Source organism: Heloderma suspectum, chromosome 2, assembly GCF_057233095.1.
Source record: "Heloderma suspectum isolate Gila_16-S chromosome 2, 16-S_ref, whole genome shotgun sequence".
NCBI classification, from domain to species: domain Eukaryota; kingdom Metazoa; phylum Chordata; class Lepidosauria; order Squamata; family Helodermatidae; genus Heloderma; species Heloderma suspectum.
In genome coordinates, this window is record NC_139459.1 from 45,244,418 (window position 1) to 45,268,604 (window position 24,187).

Sequence of the window (24,187 nt, forward strand, 5' to 3'; positions counted from 1 at the left end):
AGAAAACAACTCAGATAAAATACAAATTGAGTATAACCTGAGCATGCAACCCGCACTCCTTTTTGATGACAGTAAAAGTTCAGAAAATGAGTTAATAAAATGTATTTGTTGTAACCCGAAGTAGCAGAATATTACCAAAATAACACTATTTTATACGATTACAGATCTCCTGTATATTCAAACCTCAGCAACCCTCAGTGAAGAAATCACTCTAGCCAGAATCTGTGTAACTAAATTAACATTGTCCCTTTGAAATTAATGGAGTTCAACCAGTTTAAGTGTTGTTTGGATCACACTTAATCCAAATAATGGCTATGCTTCCCCGTCACCAGGATTGTAGCTATATGTTAAATAATGTAAACATATGCAAATAACATTACCTCTTTTCCCAGAACTATCTCATTGTCTAAAACCTTTGCTTATGTCCCTATGATGATTTGAATAAAAGCTGCAGATAAATATTGCGCTCAGTCTCCAAGTCTTTTGGAAACGGCTCTTGTCAGAGCCTGCCCATGCAGGTTGGCAAATCTTTTATAGCCTGAAGAAGTCTGATACACTGAATAAACTGGGAATTATCTTACCACCAGCAATCTCTCCCCTTGCTCATTCAGCAACAACTTATAATTGTTTCCTCAATTCCCAGGAGTTAAACCTACCCCCAAACAGTATAATAATGACAATGGATGTGTGAAACCACCTTCCACAACCAATTAACATGCAAAATGAAGCGATAGAAGTTAGCTGCTATCGATAGAAATCTTCCCTCTCTCCCAGAAAACACTTTTCGCAAACAGGCAAGGAACGTAGCAAGCATTTCCTACGGAGGCGGGAGATGCGTACAGTGTGGCTCGGTGTTTCTCATGAACAAACAGTCAAGGTAGGTTGTTGCACATGGTCATCATGTGACCAACAGGTCTTGCCTACTCTGAATGTGCACACTCTTTAGAGAGAAACTAAAATACCTCCATTTAGAACACGGTGCCAAATTTTGGCATCATGGCAGGAAATACTGGTGGTTTGCCACCGAATTTCAGCAGCAAACTGCAAGGGAGGCTGAAAGGACGAAAAAAATGATTTGAAAATACTTCAGCCTCCATCATGGTTTGCTACTGGACTTTGGCAGCACACCACATATTTTTTTTGCTACCACTGTGCTGGTAAATTTTGGCAGTGCAGCCGCAGGAATGGAAAGGCACTCTATAAACAGAGCACCACATCTACCTCTGGTAGCCACCCACTTAAATTCCTTCAGCAGGGGCACTTGCAGAGTGTCTCCCCAGATAATTTAAGGGTCTGAGCAGGTGCAGGCAGGACACTCCTTTAGCTACTCTGGTCCTAAGCCATTCAGAGCTTTACAAGCCAGCACGTTGAACAGCACTGTCCATGACGGTTGGGCTCTGTGAGTAATAGTTCATCCAGCCAATAGCTGGAGATGGGAAGAAAGGGCATGAAAGCAAGGAGCAACTTTCCTCAAGAGGGCCAGATGCCACATCTCCACTTAGAATCATCACTGATAGTGGTTGCATGTCTCTCTTTTCACTGGCTGGGGTGAATGATGCAAGCATCCATAGGGAATAAGCCAGGCCAGGAATAAGAGGGATGGGACCTGGAAGCTAGGATGTGGCACTGGAGGGCTGCCATATCACGGTTTGCCTCGAGTCTGCCTGCTCTGAGGTAGAAAACAGAAAGGCAAAGCCCCATCTTGGCTGGAGGCAGTTTCCTGGCCTCCCATCTGAGCAGTGAGCAATGGCAGGGAGGCACTGGGTAGGCCAGCGCCTGAGACCTGCACTTGGACCAGGCTGCTGTTGGTACCAGTGGTAGAAATGGTTGGCAGAGAAGCTACCTAACTCTGAACTGCAGCTCAGGGAGCAATCCTGTGGCCACTAGACAGTGGCTAGACAGCCATAGGATATGCTATTTTACAGGAACTGACCTCAGAGCCCACTTCCCAGAGAACCGACCTCCCCCCACTTCCATGCTGCCTCGGAGGCAGCGCGGAACAGCCCCATCCTCCATGCTTGCAAGAGGAGCACAGCATGGCTGGAAAGGGGTGTGGCTGGAGGCGTTCCAGGGTGGGGAAAGCATAACTGCCTGTATAACACGTCCTATGTGTTGCACAGCAGCCTCCTTCCCCGCTCCATCCTCCCGTGGCTAGACAGCCGCAATCGGCTGTCTAGGCAAAGAAGCAGGGCAGGAGGAGTTCGGAGGGAACAATCCCCTCAGTGCCTCTCTGAGTTCGGAGGCGGCCGCCTATCTAGATAGGATTGCTCCCTTAGAGTTTCAGATTAGCTGAGTGGCTTGGCTGGGTCAGTTCCTTTCCTTCCCCTATGTGTATGAGGGAGAGACTGAAGTATGTATGAAATGTGTAGTGTGGGTGTCATCATGAGTGGTTATGTATGTATTCTGCCTGTTTGGACAAAAAAGTCGGTGCCATTCCAAAATGTGATTTATGTCCCATTTACACAGCACTGTCATGTGTCTTGTTTCTGTGTGAATGCCAGTAAGAGAGGATCGCCATAGGTTACTTGTGTCTGTGTACCATTTGCTGCAAAATTTATTATTTATTATTAACATTTATATACCGCCTTATCTGCTAAAAAGTCACCAAGGTGGTGTACAACCATTTAAACCATAAAGCCTTGCAACAATAAAAACAAGAACATTACAAAGAGCAAAATAAAAAATAAAGATCCAGAAACAGGCATTTCCAGTCCTTTCAGGGCTTCCTCTGGGAAGCGTTAAATTTCTATTGCACAAGCAGTGGGTCTCACTTGCGCAATGGAATTGGCGGGACCCAGCAGTTGCACAAAAGAAATGGTGGGGTGCAAGGTAATTGGCTGGGCATAAGGGAAATGGTGGGTGTATAAGTGCCCCATTGTATGCTGCCTATCAGTAGACTTAAGCTGTAAGAACACCATGATGAAAATTAATAATGCAAGTGAATATTTTTCATCTGTAATGTATTGCTAAAAGTGAATTGAATAAATATTTTTAGGAAATAAATATAGGGCCCAGGAAAATAATAATAATAATAATAATAATAATAATAATAATTTAAATCTATATTTATTGTGTTTAAATAATGGTTTTCGAAGTGTACTCCTAGGTTTGATGTAGTCATCTGTTTATTGATCATAGAAGAGAGCTAGCCCCATCCTTTGCACTGCCCGCTACAATGGCAATAGCCACCAAGAAGTTTGTGAAGGCAAGGAGACTGTGTGGAGTATTCTCTGTCCCTCTTATCCAACATAGAGGCTAATGCCTCCACGTCCCCTCCCTTCCTAAATGTAGCATCTGGCTTGGGAGGGAATGGAAGCCTTTGGAACATCCTTATCAGGGCCTGAAGGCTGTGGTTAGTTCCAGAGAATAGAGGACAGCGCCAATTTGGAAAAAGCAGGCCTAGCCTCTCTGCTTGCTCTGCTCATTACACAGGCAAAGGCTATGGTGAAACTTGGGAGCGCAAGGAGATACGAGGGAAGAGTTCATCTTCAACCCGTCTATCATTAAGGCCATTGCTATAGCCAGAGTAAGGACCAGGCCTATTAACACGAAGCCACTGGTTCAGATTAAAATGCTAAATTCCAAAGGCTACGCTCCACATCCCATCATCCCTCAGAGATGCCACTGAAGAACTGTGTCATCATCCAAGACTGAGTTTTATATAAGTTTTTTTAGTGTCACTCTTGACTTCTCTTCTGAAACTCTGTGAAAACTGTCATAAAAGAAGGCTGGGTTTTTCCCCAGTTTATCCGAGATCATTTTGAACTGACTCACAGCAACACAGCAAGAAATACTGAGGTGACTTCAGTGTTATTTATGTTTCTGCTTGGTATCATGAGACTAGCAACTGATTTGCTTTTAAGATCGGCACATTTAAAAACCAACATTAAAGACATTAAGCCCACATTTAACCGCGCAGAGCAGCTGTTTATGAGATGAATCACATACTTTACACATTTTGTGAAATACAAGCTACAGATTTATGTGGCTGCATCTGTTACATTTGGAAGGATTTGTAAGTGCACATTTGCCCATCAACTGAGCCCTAAAAACCATTAGCTTTCTGAAGGTTACTGTGAAATTGGTCATGTTCCTTTTCCTCATAATTTGTATGAAAGGAGGGAGAGATTATTATGGGACACAGGGAAGAGAAGGTGTAGTCAATCTTACTCTTTCCATTCAGATGACTGGTTAAAGAGCTCCAAGGCCCCATCTACACAAGCCTTTTACTCCAGGGCAGCTGTGAGTCGAGGTCCCTCAGGACAGATGACATAGTCGCCACTTCACAGCCATCCATGGTTTTCTCCCAGAAAATGCGGATTTCCAAGGAGGCATTTTGCTGCGATGTTTTTGGTTTGCTGTGGGTTTCCCTGCAGTTGTGAGCTGTCTGTCCCTTCCCCAAACTGACTTCACATTTTGCATTGGGCGTGTTGTAGGTGGGCGTAGTCCTTGCGTCACTCTGTGATGCCCCTTTACTCCCCCTGTCCCTTCGCAGCTGCGCAGTTACAGAGGCACAGAGAGACGTTTTCATTTATATAATCACACTTTTGCACATTTTTGCAGCTTCGTATCTCCGCAATGGTTGCTTTTGAACTCAGTGCCCAAGGGCCGGGGGGAGGACCAGCTTCGATCCAGCCACCATTTTGGAGCAATGGGTACGCATGTACTGCTCACGCAAACCATCGTGAGAGTCTCAGGCTGGGGAACTGAAAAACAGATTGCGTGGAAATGAAGGAGCACAGACCCACTTTTTACCTAACAAGGGACAGAAAGACACAACAGAACCCCTAAAATACAAAACAGCCACTGAAGTGTCGCACCCCCATGCTTATGGGACTGCACAGCTAAGGATTAAAATATACAGGCAAAAAAAGAGGGCACCACGGAGTCTGTTAGAGAAGCTGGTGGTAAATCACAAGTGTATCCCAGCAGAAGCTAATTTGAACTTGAAATGCTGCACAGTTGTGATGGGGTGAAGGGTGAAAGCAGTGCCATGTAGATGGGGTCCAAGAAAGGCAAGACAAAAAGAAGACTAAGCCATAAGATTGCTAGGCAATTCCACTGAAATAGCAGAAGTAGATAGAAGAGTGCCCGTATGAGCTTCCTTTATGGGTTCATCCCAAAGTTATATCCAAAGTTAGGGATGTATGAAAGTGACTTACCTTTCATGGATTATGTTGATGGTGGGGGGGGAGCGTTCCGTCTCTCCACCCAGAATCCTCGACGGGGGGGGGAGGCGCTCTGTTCCTCCCCCCCAGAATCCTCGAACAGCCGGCTGTGCTCCGCGGCAGCTCTGCGGAGCAGCCGGCCAGGCCCAGCCAGGCCAGAGCCGTCCGCAGCCGGATTTCCGGCCGCTGAGGGCTCTGGGGGGGAAAAACGCGTACGCAAATGGTGGCAGCTGCAGCCGCCGCCATTTGTGTTCCTGATTTTTGGCCGTCTGTACCTAGGTAAATATTTACGTAGACTATGACGGCGAAAATAAAGGGGAACGCAAATAGCGTAGCGGACGCTATTTGCGTCCCTTTTTGATTCACCGTTTTAGCCTATGTAAATCTTTACGTAGGCTAAAACGGCGAATCAAAAAGGGACGCAAATAGCGCCCGCTACGCTGTTTGCGTTCCCCTTTATTTTCGCTGTCATAGTCTACATAAATATTTACGTAGACTAAGACACCAAAAATAAAGAACGCAAATGGTGGCGGCCGTAGCTGCCGCCATTTGCGTACGCAGGTTGTTGTTGTTTTTAAACCCACCCAGCCATGATAGGCTACGTAAATCTTTACGTAGCCTATCACGTCTTTTTTTTTTTTAACAAGACTGGAAATGGCAGTGGCAGCAGCAGGTCGGAAGACCAGCCGCCACCGCCGCTGGAGCCGCCACCGCCCGGAAGATCCGCCCCAGGTAAGTCTCATCCCAGGGGGGATCCACAGGGGGGCGGGGGTTGGCAGGCCATTCCACCACGGAGTTCAGGGGGCCGAATGCACTGGCATTCGGCCTCACCGAGATCTGTGGCGGAATTCTCTGCCATCCCTATTTACCTATGTCTAGCAGCAAAATCTGAAAGTCATGGATAGCAAGGACAAGATAGTAGCAGAATATTCCATCCAGTGCTGGTTTGTACAGCTAGATAAGTCAATTTCTGTTCTAATCACCTGTAAGTGGCAGCAAGGCAGGATTAGGGGTGTCAGAGAATTCCGCACGAATTTTAAATGGGATCGAATTCTGACAAATCCGGTCCACGGAATCCTCCTCGGAATGGAGCGGCCTGGTCGACCCAGACTGGAGCTCCAGCAGACCCTTTTTTTTTTGTCCGCTGAACGGCGGATTTTATGAAAATAATTATGAAAAGAAATCCGTAAATCGGAAATGAAGGAAGAAGAATGCAAACGGCTTTACCCTTTTTATTAGGCATTTTCCCTGTGACCAGAGGCTTTCTTTCGCTGGGGCTGAGTCTTGAACTCCACGGAAATCCTCCATCTTTTCTGTTTATTGTCTGTGGAGGTGAGGTGAGGTAAGGTCAGGTCCAGTGAGGTCAGGTGAGGTGAGGTCAGGACAGGTCCAGTGAGGTCAGGTGACCAGAAGTTATGTGGGGAATCCCCGCGAAGGGTTTTACCCTTTTTACGAAAATAAATAGGCATTTTCCCTATGACCCAAGGCTTACGGAGACCAACCACAGGCGCGCGGAAAGGATTTTTCAGTGGTACTTATGGAATTATTTACATAAGTTGGGGGAGCCGGAAAAAAATGGGGGAATCAGGAGCATGCAGACGGTGGAACGGGGCAGCCCTCGGCTCTGCGGAATCCTCGTGGAGTGTGACCACTCTGCGCAGATTCCGGGGGGGAGGAATGGATCACCTCCCCCCCGCAGTTTCCCCACCGGAATGGATGGTGGGGAATCCATACATCCCTAGGCGGGATGCAGCAGAGCTGCCTTCTCCAATCTGATGCCCTCCAGATGTGTTGGACTGGATCAATACATCTGGAGTCCATTTGTGTGACTACTCGTCATATAGCCTTCGCGAAACAATGTTCAGTGCCCTAAATTTTAAATACCAAAAAGCCCATATTAGGTCAGCCACATAGTAAGGAGTTCTGCCTGTCTTGTTAAATGGTGTACTCATTATGTGCATGCCCAATTAAGCTATTTGATGATGCTGATGCTGAGCATTCATTTAGAACTAGGGATGTACAGATTTTGTAAAATCCATTCCATTTGCATTTCACTGATTGTTAGGTGCCTTTCATTTCATCGTCTGCTCATGGATGGAATTGGATTTTTTCCAATTTCCCGAATTTGCACAGATTCACATTTGCGCAAATTTGTACTTGTGAAAATGCGCAAATCCCCCCAAAATGCACAAATCCCCTAAAAGTACACATTTCCATGCTTTAGCCTATGGGGGAAATGCACCTTTTTGGTTCATGTTTTTTAATTTTATGAATTTTTCTATGGCTAAATTTGCGTAAAATTCCAGAAAGTTAAAAAAAATAGTCCGCAAGTCTGCGGAATCCATTTAATTCATGAGAAGCCAGTCTACTGTGGAATCCGCGAGTTGGATTCTTAGAAATATGAACACATTTGATTCCATTGTGGACTTCTCCAACTAGGGATGGATGGACTCACCTCGCCATGCCACCACTGCTGCCACCGCCCATTTGCCACACTGCGTGAGCCCCTCAACAGCTGGGTTAAGGAGCTCACGCAGCAAGCCCAGCAAGTGCTGTGTGGTCACCCATCCCCTTAGTGAGATGCTATTTGGCATAACAATGGTGGCTCGCGTTTCTCCATAAAAGTAATGTTGCATATATGGCAGCGGTAAAGGGGTCATTTATGCAACATTACAGGAACCCAGTGAATGGGTCCAGTAAGTGGTGGTGGCTTGGTGAACAGGGTCCAGGGGGGTGAGCAGGGGGTAGTCTGCAGGAGTCCACCCCCCTCTCAGGGTCCTGCAACATCCCTATCTCCAACATCCCTATCTGGAACACATGAACACACAGAATACATTTCAAGCATTCAGAGAACATCACACCCATTATTTCAGTAATAATTACAACAACCTTGCAAAGAACACCATGAGTGAAATCCAATGTGGCATGAGAGGACATTTGCTCACACAATGGGACTTTCCCCCACTCTCCCTCCTGCAGCCCCTGAGTGACCACCCAAATCTGCTCCAGAGAATTTCCCCAGCAATCCAGACCAGATTTTGCAGGCTGCAGGGAAGAAGGAAAATTGCCCCCCTCCCCTTTCCACTGACTGAAGCCATTCCATCAGTGGTAGGGGCTAAATGGATACAACCCCAGTGCTGCTACCTCTAGATTGCCAATGTGGGCTGTGCCTGACAGAACAGCAATCTAGCTGAATGCCCTCTATGTAGTGCATATCTGGGTAGCTGTCTTTTACCAGCTCAGAATATTTGGCTAACTGTTATCTACTCTGACAGGCTGTTCAGGATCACAGGCAAATATCTTTCCTTTCACTCACTACCTGAAACCTTTAACTGGAAAGGCCAAGAACTGAACATGAGACTTCAGACAGAGCAAGTGCTCTATCATCAGTGAACTACAGTGCCTCCTCTGATACGAGGTTTGAAGTACGGCCGCACAGGGACCCCTGACCCACTCCAGAGGCTGGAGCTTCTGAATTGGCGTGACCCACCTCGGGCTGATCCAGAGCCAGCCCAACCCATTTCAGCCTCTGGATCTGAAGCATGATCTGAAGTGTCCCTCCCACCCAGCCACACGAACTTCGCGCCTGCACCCACCCTGCCCAACCACACAAGCCTCCTGCTCCTCCTTACCTGGACCCATGGGGAGAGCCCACAGCCACCACTATCTTGCAGGCATTCGCCATTTTCTTTTAAAATGGTGACTATTCTTCCAGTAAGTAAATGGTGCATAGACTGAGGCTGCAAAGAAGCCATCTACACAATATTACAGGTGTAAATGGCCCGTTTACGCCTGTAATATTGCATAGATGGTCCCTTTATGGCCGCAATCTATGCACCACTTACTTACTGGAAAAAGAGTCACCATGGCGACTCCTCAAAGATGGCGATGGCTGCAGGCGCTCCCCGTGGATCTAGGTAAAGAGCAGGGGGCTCACACAGCTGGGCAGGCGGCTGCCTGGAGTGGCTCTAAGTGGCCTGAACTGCTTCAGGAGAGGTCCAACCCCCTTTGGGCTGCTTTGATCCACTCCCAACCCACTCCGGAACCGGATCGCTTCAGCCTGAATCACCCCAATCCACTTCAGGATTTGGGGTTTGAGCCAAAGTGGTGCACAGCCCTAGTTTGAACCAGGGACGTTTTTCTCACAACTCACACTCTTGACCTATATACCCACCCACATTGTAAAAGTCAGGATATTAAACATTTTCAGTGTTTGGAAAAGTTTCAAGAAGTTATATGTTACTTTAAGAAAAAAATTATACTGAGCTTCTGCTCTGTTATCTACATTGTCACCAATCATAATCAACTCATGTTAGATCTAGATACAGCAATATCTCACAGCTGAATTTTAGGGGAGTATGAACCTTTTCTACATGCATTTTTTTTATCATCATTGCCTATTAATCTTGCCATAAAATCTCAGCAAAATTATTGCAGAATATTACATCAAAGTTATCCACTGATCAGCAATCTGACTTATTTTCTGTCTAGAGCATCGCTCTCACTTTTATCTGATGGTCAGCACAGCTATATGCTCACACACATCTTTCTCCTTCATTTTGGCTCCAGAGCAGATTTATATTCTTGGCATTCTCTGCTCGTCTGATGAGTTTGAGAAGACTCACATTGTTGTTTTGTCCCCAGGAGCAAAGCAAGAGCTGGCTTAAACTGATAATGACACAATTTAGCTGCCCTATAGACAGTCATTTTAACTCCATGATATGTGGCTGCCGCCTCAACGTTCAAGCAATGGAAACGACATAATTATCAGCCAACTCTAGATGATGAAAAATGGCCTGCATTAGGAAACAATCTGAGCCCAAGGAAACTTCAGCTATCAATCACCGGCATTAGAAAGCACTTGCCTCTATCTGCAAATTCAGGACGTAGATGAAGTTAGATTTGGTTGAGGAATATACAGTGTATATATACATACACATACACATACACATACACATATACATATACATATACATATACATATACATACACATACAAGCACACACACATGGTTTTCAAGACAGGTTAAGCAGAAAGACTATTCCCAGAGCGAATCTGACAGCTGTCTGTCTCAGGTATACAAAAGAGCACATGTGTGATGTGCCCAAAGTCACAGGATTACTGTTATCCCAGCAATTCAATCCTCTCCTAGGAATTTGCTCCAAGCATCCAAGAATGTGAATTGAGTTGAAACTACAGTATTCTTGTCCACTTACTTTTCTGTGCAGGAGGCATCATGATCCAGCTTCCTTGGTGGCTTGTCTCAAACAGGCATCCAAGGATAACAGCCAGCCAACTATAGTTCATTACAAGATGACCTACAATATGGCTGCCTGGAGAGGAAAGCGGAGAGAGGCCCAGGCAGGGCCTGGAAGCTGACTGTCGCATCCCGTTTAAAGATAAAGGCACATTTATCATATTATATCACTTCTAACATGGAGCTCGGAACCAGACATGCTTCTGAAACATGAGGGCCAGGGTTGAAAGAACCATGGGTGCATCTAGTTCCACATGCCCCATGGATTCCCCATGTCATATGTCAAATGTGATGAGAATGTGCATCTTTTTTCACTGAAGAAAAAATAGGATTTTTTTTCCCGACATAAGAGTAGTATGCTTGCATAGTGTTTCATTTATTTACCAATCACAACCTTTCTTGCCCTTCTGGAGCACAGGATGGCTGACAACACAAAGAGAATAAAACAGCCATAATAAGAGGGATCACACTTAAATTAAAAGGACCGTAAAACAGGAACAATAAATCTCTCTAGGACCACACCTAACACTCCATATACATCAAGACCCAAATGCCTGAACAAATAAACAGTCTTCAGGCTTTGTTTGAACAGTCGGACAATGGGATCAGACCTAATATCATCTGGGAGGGAATTCCACAGAGAATGCCCTCTCTCATAATACTAGAACCCGGGGTCATCCCATGAAGCTGATTGGTGGGAGATTCAGGACAGATAAGAGGAGGGACTTCTTCATACAGCGCATAGTCAAATTACAGAATTTGCTACCACAAGATGTAGTGATGGTCACCAATTTAGATGGCTTTAAAAGGGGGTTGGACAAATTCCTGGAGGAGAAGGCTATCAATGGCTACTAGTCCAGATGGCTATGTGCTACCCCCAGTATCAGAGGCAGTATGCCTATGTACACCAGTTGCTGGGGAACATGGGCAGAAGGGTGCTGTTGCACTCATGTCCTGCTTGTGGGTGTCCCATAGGCAGCTAGTTGGCCACTGTGTGAACAAAATGCTGGACTGGATGGACCCTTGGTCTGATCCAGCAGGGCTCTTCTTATGTGCCACCTTCTTCCTGGCCTTGGCTATTAGTGGGATAATGAGCAAGGCATCCCCTGCCAATCATAGAGTGCGAGTCTGTTGTTAATGAGGAAGGCGCTCCCTCGAGTACTTATAGTACATACAAGCTGGCATGTAAAGACCAATTGATTAGTAGAAAGCAATCAATAAGATTTCCAGAACAGAAGGCTTTCGGTGAATTTGTACCAGTGTCTAAAAATGGCATTTGAAATCTGTCTGCCATCATTAGTCAGCTGTACAAAACATCCGTTATTCTTATTTTGTCATGTATTTATTCATTTGTTAGATTTTCATCCTACCCTTCCTTCAAGGACAGCACACATAGTTATCTCCCCACCACTACTTTGCCCTCAGAACAACCCTGTGCAGTAATTTAAGATGAGAGTGACTGGCTCAAAATCACCCAGTAAGCTTCATGGCTGAGCAGGGATTAGAACTCAAGTCTCCTCAGTCTTCGTCCACCATTTAACCACTGAAACACAGTGCCTCAGTAAGGAATCAGAGGCAGCTTTGTATGCTGCAACCACCCAGCTCCCAGTGCTTCAGGCAAGGTGGCTGCTCCCTCCCACAACTGTCACCACTGGCACCATTAAATGAATTGACTGATCTTATTCGCATTCCACCTTTCATTGAAGTCAGTGGTCTCTCCCACTCTCTTGATTGGAAGTGAACAGCATGATCCTCACTGACAAGAAACGAATCATGTGAAAGGACAGGAGAGCAACCTAACCAATCTGCTTGTTTCCTTACCAGTTCCCAGACTTTGAGCTCCCAGACCCAGGCATCAGACATAGAACTTCATATCAGAGGGAGATAGACTTAGGTAGACTTCGAAAGTAAGAACCAAGACAAGCTGCCATTCGCATAATTACCAATTGCATAAATGGCTTTCAAAAAAAGTAAATAGCAAGTGCAGAGAGCCCAGGGAGGGGGGCTTTAACCCTTTCCCTCCACTGTGGAGCTGACCTGGACCACAGCAGGGGCAAAGGGCCCTGGAGATCAAAGGGCCTCTGCCTTTTACATTGGAAAGGAAGGCTCCATTGGTACAAATGGGATCTTTCCTTCCAATGCAAATAGCAGATATGGTTAGCCCAATCCAGATTGGGATGGCCCTGGGCAGTGAATGATTAAAGGCATTTTGCCATTTTCCCAGGCATTTGATGACATACGATGGGCTCTTTAATGCATCAGTTGAAATGTTTATGGCTGTCACTGATGTTTTTGTTGTTTTTTTTGGGGGGGGGAGTATTCTAGTAGATAATAGTTTTTAGCTGTTTAAAGTTTTAGATATTTTAATTTTGTTCTTAAGTTGCCTTGAGTATTTTTTTGAGAAAGGTGTCTAATAATAATAATAATAATAATAATAATAATAATAATACCACCACCACCACCACCACCCTCTTGTGGAGCTGCACTTGCTATTTAACTTACTTTTTAAAAAATCAGTCAATTGCTAATTATCTGAATGGTGTCACATCTAGTTTGGTCCAATGGGCTCTTGATTAGGGTTCCTGAATCTACAGAATCTCCTTCACTGACCTAGGAGTGAAACCAATTCAATGCATCATCAACTTTTTCATCCTCCTCCTGTTCTCCTATTCCACCTAAATATACCTGTCCTAACCAATATATTGTCATCAGCTCTATTTTCTATCTGATGTTCTTCTCCAGCACCACATATCAGAAGCCTCCACAGTTCCTTTTCTTCCATTTTGGGTAACAGGCATAATGGAAGAAAGAAAACTGGATGCATTTGAAATGTGGTTCTGGAGAAGAACATGTAAAGTGTATTGGATAGAAGAGAGAGCAGTCAATAAAATATTGGCTAGGATTGCAGAGAGAGAAAGCTATTACTACAAAGTGTGAAGAAGAGGCAATCAACAGGAAACAGGAAACATTTTAAGAAATGGGGGATTGGCCCAATATATACTTGAAAAGAAATTGGAAGGAAGATGAGCAAGAGGGAGACCTAGATTCAATTACATAAAGCATTTTTTTAAGGGGAGGGAGAAAAACTGATGACCTGAGAAGGCTTGCATAAGACAGAAAAGAGTGTACAGGTACTAAAGCCCAATCTACAGACTGAATGGCACAACTGAGATACCTGCATAGGCTCCATCCCTCCAACCTTCTTCTTCATTGGTTCTTTTTCCTCTCTCCCAAACTGAAGCCAAGAATCCACTTCAAGTCTGCTGAGTTCTACCAAATGTTCTACCATTTCATTCCATGTTCCTCCTTACCAAGGTCGACATCAATGGTGGGCATAGTCAGGCACGTGCTGCGGGCCCACACCCCAGCAAGGGTCCACTGACAAGGGTTCCCTGGACTTTCTCCTTTTCTTTACCATTGCAACCTGCTTGTTCACATGCCTCTCGCTCTGGCCCAGATAATGGTGGTAGTCAGGAGCAGCAGCAGCAGCAGCAAATGCCACTGCCTACTTGCCCACTGCTTCTTTGCCTATCAAGCAAGCAAGTGGCATCAATGATGAGAAAGAGGACAATAGCAGCTGGTGCCAATGGCAGTGAGAAGATACAGGGAAGGAGGGAGCCCATTGAGCATGCCTTGCCCAAGGGCCCTCAAAAATCTAGAGCCAACACTGCTCCTTACTGCACATCTGCAGACAATCTGATAACGGGACATCTCCACCATATCAATCTTCTCGCTATAGACTTCATTAACATCAATGCCAGGTACGTGGTTATCAAGGACAAACGTCAGTCCAGACCTGGGCCTTCTGTTGAGAAGTGGCATCCCTGGAATCTAAAACGGTTCCAGATATTATTTTCCCCCTCCACTTGCTTTAATAATAAAGAATCAGTGACACTATCCCATCTCCTTCAGTGAATACATCACACAAAGTCTTCTTGTTATCTCAGAAGAGCCCAATGTGCCTTGTAAAAGTAAATCAATGTGAACCTCATCCTAATACAGGAACAATATCACAGTATCATAACGCGTGATACCTCCCAAATAGGATTCAGGTCTTAACTCAAAGAAGAGGTGGCAGATTGATGAGGTTAGAGATTATAGTTTCCAGCAATCAATATCCTTTAATTACATTACCATTACAATTAACATTTCTATGACTTCACTATTATATTTTGAATACGACGCAAATTAAAAACACACACACGGGAGCGCCACGTGGCATCTGCTGGGTATGAAAAACAGGCTTCACTGTCTATGGACAAAGCTTGATGTGCCGGCAGATTCTTATAAAGGAGGAATATGGGGGTGGAGGGTGCAATTTGAAGTGCATTAGGGGTGGAATGAAGTGGAGTGCTGAATCCTTGCACCAAAAAAAAAGGCAGCGACGTGTCCTACTTTGCAGAAGACAGTCCTCTATTTGAATGACCACCCAGTCCAAGTGCAGTGTAAAGATAAAGGGAGAGCAGGGAAGTTGCCCCTCAGCAGTGAGCACCTGGACAGCAGACTGAGCAGGTACACAGGTCACCTGGTCACAGTCTTCCCCACTGTGCTGAAATGTATTACATTCCTGTTTCGATTATAGTCATGATTTCTTAAATGTGCAGCTATACATCTATATGATCACATGCACATTTTACACATATTTACTATGTTCTCTTGTATTCTCTTGTTGGGTGATGTGTTTCCCCTTTGGGGGCAATGTGTACATGGCCACTTTACCTGCAGATCTCCTCTTCCCAGGTGTTTTCCCCTGGTAAGGATCTCAACTTGGAAAAAAACCTCTGCCAGGAATGGGAAAAATGCTGAGTAGAAGCCATTCGGAGGGCGGAAGTCTAGGCAAGGGAAGGGTTCAAGACCCCACTCCTGGCCATCTCTAATGGTTAAATTGCCCACCCTCACCCCGATTCCACTGCACAGAGATTTAGCCCAATGTTAGGTCTGGTTTAGCCCTATATCCTTTCCAGCTGGTTACTGTGCAACCATATAGAGTAAAGATTTCTCCCAGACGATGAATATTGACAACCAGTGTTTTGGCTGTAGAAACAGCACACAGAACTGATATTAGTGCATTTTTTTCTTTACTCTAAATAAAACTCATGCACAGAATTGGAAATATATGTGAACAGCCAGATCCCAGAGCATCTGATGGAGGCCGTTCATTTTTCAGCCATTCTTGGCTTTGACATTACAGCATCCCTTTTCACCTGAACTTCAGTGCTCTAATATGAAATAAGAGAGCTGCAGATGGCTGATTTCTCACCCTTTCTTTAAGCCTTAAAATTGTATGAAAACATGTGTTCCCTTAAGGACCTAGCCTGCAGAATAGGACCACTGCACCCATGCCTCAGGGATCTAGCCATTTAATGATGTCATGGGTCAGCATCCATACTGATGAGATTATACCGCCAACTTGTCCTAAGCTGTGGGGCAGAGTTAGCAAAATCTTTCTTCCTCGATTCTCCTTAACAGAGTAGAAGACCTACCTAACTGCAATCTGGTCTGCTAACATCCAGGCAGACTTGTCCACTTTCCCGATGACCTTGAAGGTCTGAGCTTACATTACGGATGGCTATCTGCCCATCAAAACCACTGCCATCCTTGGGTATGTGTGTGATGGAGATGGTTTAGGTAAGCCTTCCCCAACCTGGTGCCCTCCAGATGGCATAGCTGGCTGGGGAGATTCTGGGAGTTGTAGCCCAACCCATCTGGAGGACACCAGGTTGGGGAAGGCTGGTTTAGGTGAAATAAAACCATCCAGGCCTCAGCCAAAAAGGAGCATAAAAATAGTCAGCAATGTAACATACCATCCCAATATTGGAATGGGACAGAAGTACAAAGCTGCACACAGTATAGCAGCCTCCTCCAACCTGGTGTCCTTGAGATGTGTTGGACTACAAGTCTCAACATCCCCAGCCAGGACACCCCATGGGAGTTGTCATCCAACACATCTGTAGGGTACCAGGTCGGGGAAGGCTGCAGTACAGCTAGGAAGGGAAAAGGTATGGCCAAAACTTGCTGTTAACGCATAACCTTCCATTCCTGGCAGGCTGTTTCTTTCTGCATGTTGTGTTCTGCACAGGTCAGCCCCTAGGCACAGATTAGCTCCGAGGTATGAACGGCAGGAAGGGTGGGGGTCAGGCCAGGCACACCACGTGGGGCAGGGCAGCAGGATCCTGAACCTCCTCCCACTGTGCAGTGGCTTCCCACGTCTGCACAGAGCTCTAGAAAGTGCCTTGATTGCAAGGCCCAACCTGGCAGCCACACTTCAGAATGGACATGCAGAAATGTCCACAAGGGAAGTGCGGTGGGACAGAGTCGTGCTTCTCCCTCAAAGAGATTTGCAGGAGAAGGGAAGAGGTTGTGAGCGGAAGAGAGTGCGGGCAGCCCCCGACCCAGCACTCCTACCCTGTGTTGTGTCCCCAGCCTGGACCCTGAGTGCTAAGGGCAGTGGAGGGCTGCTCCCCCCCACAGGTTGCTCAGCCAGCCCCAACCCCCTCCCTCCACCATCTTAGTGGTTTCAGCAGGGAGGGGTGGTCACCCCTCTTACCCACACTGTCTGGAAAAGTTCCTTTTTGACCTTTCTGAAGGGTGGAGGGAATTAGCCCAACTGTCTTTCTGGAATGAGGGGGGTCTTTTCTTCCCCACTACTTTCAACACTGCCTGGGCTTTTAACTGGTTCTAACATTCTAACTGGGAACAGCTTTGCACAGGCACAGCCATTATCTGAAGATTGCGGGGGGGGGGGACCTTTTTCTTTTAAACAAAGAAATGTTTTATTGCATTCCTGCAGAGTCCCAAGTATGCAGAAACCTAGGGATGGGTGAGAAATTCGCTGTGTTGCCATTTTAATGTAAACTTACCAAAATTGCACTTCCTCAACCTAAACGTGAACCAAAATACTGCTTGCCATCAAAATCTGCACAGTTCTGAAGTTTGTACCTTTTTATAAAGGCAGTTTGCCCCACCCCCACTCCCAATGCACACAAAAAAGCATATATTTCAAAAAATGCACATAAAAATGTGTACATTTCACAAAATGCACACAAAAATTTAAATGCACATAAAGCGCTTTATTCATTCTGAAATCACTTTTAAAATACATACATTTGCAAAAGTGTACACAAAAGTGTGCACGTTTAAAAATCTGTACAAAAATTGCATATTTTCCCCCCAAATGCACACCAAAATCCATACAAATGTTTAAGTAGGGGGGGGGGGAGATCAAAATCCGAAACAAAAACAGGACAGAATGAACTTAAAAGTGAAAAAATGAGAACCAGGCTGAATCTACACATAGCAGTTATACTGTTATCATACCGTTTTCACAACTATTGATACACATAACACCAATGGGCACCAATAGTTATGATAATGGTATGGTAACGGTATAACTACTATGTGTAGATTCAGTCCCAAGCCAAATCGAGCCTGTTAGATTCATCCAAACCTACAGAAACCCTGTTTTACTGTCCTGCTGATCAACACAGGGTCACCAAGTTTGCTATTAGAAAAAGCAATGATTCAGGACAGGAATATCAATCAAGGAGAAACTGGGCTCAGGGTGCTGATGTGGAATGGTACTTTTCAGCAATAAAAGGACAGGAGTCCTAGTAAAGATAGATAAGACCTTGATGTATTCCAGAATATTCAAACGATCCAAACCAATTGGGATGGTTGTGCTAATACAAATATCTGCCTACGTCATCTGTATGTATATTCACAAGAACAGTAAGAAAGGGAAAACATTCAGGAAATGACCATCACAGAAAGGCAGGAAGAAATTATCTTTGTTGCCTGGCTTTACAAATATTATAATATTTGTTCTGGTTGTGTTCATAGCACTATTAATACACCTCACCCTAGGGGACCCTTTTCAAAGAAGGCTCTTTAAAAAGAACACTTCCTGGAAAGAAGCCGCTCTGATGAGTTGATTGTGACCTGCAGAGAGAAATTTGAGTACAGCTTTGCCAGGCAACAGCCTCTTACCAGACTCTGTTCAGAGTCCTCTAGAATTCAGATCCTGAGAATGAATGACCCATAGATCATAGGTACAGTTCTAATTACATCTCTCAACTGGATGTGGAACAGAATCTGAAACTATGGCCAGGCAAGACCTTCAGGCTCATCAGCTAAGCTTAATAAAGAACTTGGATTGACAACTTTCTCCGAAATGCTTCTGTTAATGTCCCCAAACCCTAGGTTGGCCAGTTACATGTCACCAAAAACGAGGAAATGCATCACTAAACCTGGACAGCAGACACAGCAGGGCATAGAGGCTACCTGGTCACAGTCTTCCCCACTATGACATGTATTGTATTTCCATCTAAATTATAGTCCAAAATTCACATTTGGTCAGTAGAGGCTGGTGGCTCCAACGTCAGTGGGGTGGTAAATCCATTCCAGGTTTCAGTCAGAACCATTCCGAACTCTAAAGGAGTTCCTTTAGAGTTCTGACTGGTTCTGTCTGAAACCTGGAGCAGATTTGCCGCCCCACTGATATCAGAGCCACCAGTCTCCACTGCATTTGGTACACAGTTCTTTACAACCTTTTTCTTACTCTTCCTCACTGCATCCTTGTTGGGTGTTATTGTTCTTTTAATGTATCCATTTCACAGACTGCTGTAAAGAGCTACGTCTGAATTTGAACCTATGTCTGAGTCAAAACTCAGTTTACTGGTCTCCCACTGATGTGCTAGAACAGTTGAAACAATAACCCTCCATTGGTTATTACCTACCTGCCTCCACTGTAGTTCAAAATGGTAGATCTGGTCTAACATGCAATGGTGCATGCAACTCTGGTCTTCGCTGATAATGTTGATATTCAGTACAATGTTCATTTATGGGAGTGTTTCTCTTATACTAACGATGCCCATAAAATTGCTCTGTAAATTGTATTTATTTGATTGATTTGTACCTCACCTTTCTGCCAAAAAATGGCACTCATGGTGGCTTACAGGCACAATTAAAACTTGATTAAAACAATAAACAGCACAATAAAATACAATAAAAACATAACAATTGCAGGATTTTTAAAATTAAAAACAGCACCCAACACAACAGACTCACTTACAGGCCAAAAGCCTTCTTGAACAAAGAGGGCTTTGCCTGCCGGTGAAAGGACAGCCTACGGGGAGCCAATGTAGCCTCCTTTGGCAGGGAGTTCCACAGCCTAAGAGCAGCCACGGAAAGGGCCCTCACTTGGGTTACCACCAAATGTGCCTCTGAAGGCAGTAGCAGGAGGGTCACTCCAGAAGATCTTAAGATCTGAGCAGGCTCATATGGGAAGAGGTGGTTTTTCAGGTAGCTTATTCCCAAACTGTGTAGGGCTTTATAGGTCATTACTAGCACTTCTGGTTATGCTTGGAAACAGATTGGTAGCCAGTGAAGCTGTTGTAACAAGGGAGTAACATGCTCCCTGTAACTGGTCAGGTCAACAGTCTGGCCACAGCATTCTGGACAGAAATTTCTGAACAGTTTTTGAACGCAGCCCCATGTGGAACGCGTTACGGTAGTCCAAACAGGATGTAAGTAAGGCATGTCTGACCATGGCCAAATCAGACATCTCTAGGAAGAGGTGATGTTTGCACTCTAGCTTCAGCTGTCCAAATGCACTCCTGGCAACTGCCAAGGAATGGGCATCCAAGGTTCAGGGCCGAATCCAAGAGTACACCCAAACTGCAAGTCTGAGTCTTCAGGGGGTGTGTAACCCCATCAAGCACAGGTTGAATCCCTATTCCCCGATTTGCCTTTCAACTGACCAAAAGCACCTCTGTATTGTTTGGATTAAGCTTCAAATTGTCCTCATCCAGTCCATTACTGACATGAGGCAGTGATTTAGAACCAGAATAGTTTCCTTGGATTTAGATGGAAAAAAGAGAGTTGGGTTTCATCAGCATACTGGTGGCACCAAACCCCAAAATTCCAGAGAATCTCTCCCAGCAGTTTCATCTATATGTTAAATAGCATGGGGGATAAGATGGAACCCTGAGGGGCACCACCGGCCAATGGCAATAGCATTGAACAGGGATCCCCCAGCACCACCTTCTGAGATCACCCCTCCAAGGACGGAAGCCACCATATAACAGTGCCTCCCAGTCCCACCTCAGACAGACACCTCAGAAGAATACCATGGTTGATGATATTGAAAGCTGCCAAAGGGTCCAGCAGAACCAACAGGAACATATTTCCCCTGTCCAGTTACCAGCGTAGAACATCCACCAAGGTGACCAAAGCAGTCTCTGTCCCATAACCAGGCCAGAAGCCAGATTGAAAAGGATCTAGATAATCCATCTCATCCAGAAATCCCTGAAGCTGAGAAGCCACCACATGCTCCAGCATTTTGCCCAAGAATGGAATATTGGAGAAACCAGCTGGAAATTATCCAATACAGTGGGGTTCAGGGCGGGTGTTTTTTTTAATAAAGGTTTTACCACCTCCTACTTTAGGCAAGAAGGAATCACCTTGCCATAAAGAGGTGTTCACCACTACCCTATCCACTCCGCCAATCCCCCCTCTTCAGATAAAAGAGGCTGCCCCATTCCTTTTCAAATAAAACAGGCTCCCTTTTACCTGTCTGATGTGCTATGGGCGATGTCTTAGGGCCTTTCCAGATGAAGTGGTGGTGGTGATGGTAGCATTGGTGCAGAAATGCGCAGCAGTTGCTAAGTTGTTGTGCAAGATCCCCCTCAGCAAACACCTCCATTGTGAGGAAATTGAATAGAATGCTAAATCTAGCTGGTGCTGTGCAAACATGAGGTTTGTTTTCCTCAGCCACTACCTCCACTGTGACTGCAAGTGCTAGGTGGAATGTGGTTGCACAGGTAGCATAAGCACAATTACCTCGTGGCCATGCCATCATTACTGAGCAGTGACAGCTTCTCCCACACCTCAGCAAAGAGTTATTCTGCATACTGTTATAATGGGGTGGGGGAACGCATGCGCACATGTCTGTCTGTATTTTATTTTGTTTTAATGTAAGGCTGTAGTCCTAATCTTTCTAGGGAGAAAGACACATTTAAATTTGTGATGCTTTTCACCTTTTGCTTCTTTTGTTTCTACCCAGCAGGCGTTCATATATTTAACCTGAGAGAGAGAGAGAGAGAGAGAGAGAGAGAGAGAGAGAGAATAGGACGAGGACCAGTGTCAAGGATTATGAGTGGTTGGGCACCTGCCAAGGACCCATAACCCAGGAGAGGCCCACTGACAAGAGCTCCCTGGACTTCCTGCTCCTCTTCACCATTGCAGCCTACTAATTCACCTGTCTCTCGCTCTGGCCAAGAGAACAGTGGGTGTGAGAAGGAAGAGCAGTAGATCCACTGCTTACTTGTTCACTGGCTCTCTACCTGTCAAGCAAGCAAGTGATTGTGAAGAGGAGGAGGAGGAGGAGGAGAAACAATAGCACTGGAATTAGGGGTGAGCAGCGAGGTGGTCAAATATGCTGATGACACCAAATTATTCAGGATAGTAAAAACAAAAAAGGATTGCAAATACCAGGGCTGGTGTCAAGGGTAGGCAAGGTGAGGCAAACACCCCAGCAGGGGCCTGCCAACAAGAACCCCCTGGATGCCTCCTCTTCACCCTTACAACCTGCTTGTTCATCTCCCTCTCATTCTGGCCCAGACAATGGTGGCGGTGGTTGAGAAGCAGTAGATGCAATTGCCTACTCACTCCCTGGCTCTCTGCCGATCAAGCAGCAAGTGGTATCAATGAGGAGGAGGAGGAACAATAGCAGCTGGTGACAATGTTGATGAGAATGTAGACTCACTGAGGGTGGGGACCCATTGAGGGTGACTTGCCGAAGGGTGCTCAAAAACATGGAGCCAGCACTGAATAGGATTATGGCTATGCCCGCAGCCTTGTCCAGTAACTGGCTTTATGGGAAGGAGGGACAATCTGAGAAGATGGGAGGTGGGTGGGGGGAGACAGATTCCACCTCCATCTCATGCCAAAATAGACTGCCAGTAGATCCCATTATCACAGCTGTCACTTCCTCCACGCAACCCTTTTGCTTTTGGGATTGCAACTAAGGGTCTAGATGGTGGGGGGGGGGCTAGATTTGGGCCTATGGCCTCCATTGTAGATCCTACCTATAATAAAGTTACTGCTGTTGATTTTAGTTAGTTAGTTAGTTAGTTAGTTAGTTATAGTATTTGTATACCACTCCACATCCAAAGCGGTGAACAGCAGACAGGATAAAGAGTAAAAACACAATGTTAAAATAATTTAAATTGTTTAGATTGTTTAAAATTTTTATATGAATTTTTTTTTAATCACTTTTAGTGCTGGATCTGGACTAGTGTAAATGGTCTACTGAGAGGTTTTAGTGAGTTTCTTAATCATATGGGGAAAAAACTCTCTCTCTCTCTCTCTCTCTCTCTCTCTCTCTCGGTAACCTATATATCCTCTGTGTATTTTTAAATTAATTACCCACAGGAATTATGTGGTGTCTCCAAGCCTGTAAGGAACAAAGAATATAATTACACATCAAGCCCAGTGATGAACCAATTAATAGTTAAAAGAGATTTATACTTTAATTTGGTTCTGAATTCTGGGGCCTTCTGCATTAAGAAAAACAGTGTTTGAAGATTAATTATCCTTGTCGAAGATGAAGGAGTTCATTTCAACTTTCTTAGCATGTTGTAAGACTGCGGTGGGATGATGAAGAAATGTGACACACTTTGAGTCTCAGGGATACTGAAACGCATGATTAAAGCAAGTTTGGAGGCTCCTAATCCTCAGAGTGTGATGATCTTTCAGGCTGCATTGTGCAATGCCAAATTAATTTCCAAAAGAGGAAGGGACTATGTTTCATCAGCAGAATAAAAGTATATCTTCCCAAAATGTACAAAGCAAGTCCAGAAAAGGATTCCCAGTTGCCTCAGCATGGGAATTCAGCGATTCATTTGCAAACATGTCCCTGTCATTAAGAGTTGGGGCCCCCAATACGTAAGTTAGAGTGTAATCCTATATAGGTCTACTCAGAAGTAAGCCCTATTGAGTTCAATGGTACTTACTCCAAGGTAAGTGTAGATAGTAGGATTTCAACTTCTGTTACCATTTCATTTCAACAGTGCTTAGGACAAAGGGGGGATCTTCATGACAACGGAATGAGAAGAGCATTGGAGTATTACCCAGATTTTCATGGAATCAGCTTTGGTCCGTCAGGGACACATGAACCAAGAAAAGGTGAGAGCACCATACCTTTAAAATCTGGTTTTCAGGGGTCACACAGTGCTTGAAAGGAACATACTTCTGGGTGGGGTGGGGAGAATAGAACTGAACATCAACCTGGCAGGGGCTGCTCAACCAATGAGAGAGGCCTGATGCACATTGAGACAGAAAAAGTCCTGCATGGCTGGCTGGGGAATGCTGGGAATTGTAGGACTTTTTTCTGCCTAAATGTGCATAGGATTGCACCCTAAGATTGTGAAGACAAGAGTTTCCTACTCTCAATAGTTTAGTAATAGCAACAATAAAATGCCCCCCCCCCCACTAGGTTGCTGAAACCAAGTAAGCTGCTTGAAGGGAAATCGGAGTAGACTTCCGTGTGTAAACAAATTTTGTGCCAGATCCAGTTCTGCTACTGAAAACAAACTCCTGGGCTAAGCAAGTGCTCAGAAGCACTTGGTTCTCCAATGCTATACCTGCTTTCTTGAGCCACTATTTTGCACCTGGCTCCAGTCAGTGGTTACCAGGGATCCAGTCCAAAATAAAGTAGATCCTTCCCTGTCCCCAGCATGCACCTTAGGATTCCTCAGAAGGG

General features: G+C 45.1%; 1 long non-coding RNA gene across 1 annotated transcript in view; it reads right to left on the minus strand.

The window, feature by feature from the left end:
- Positions 1–24,187, minus strand: part of LOC146352155 (uncharacterized) — an 84,809-nt gene that overhangs the window by 17,421 nt on the left and 43,201 nt on the right. The gene's annotated exons all lie outside the window — the stretch shown is intronic.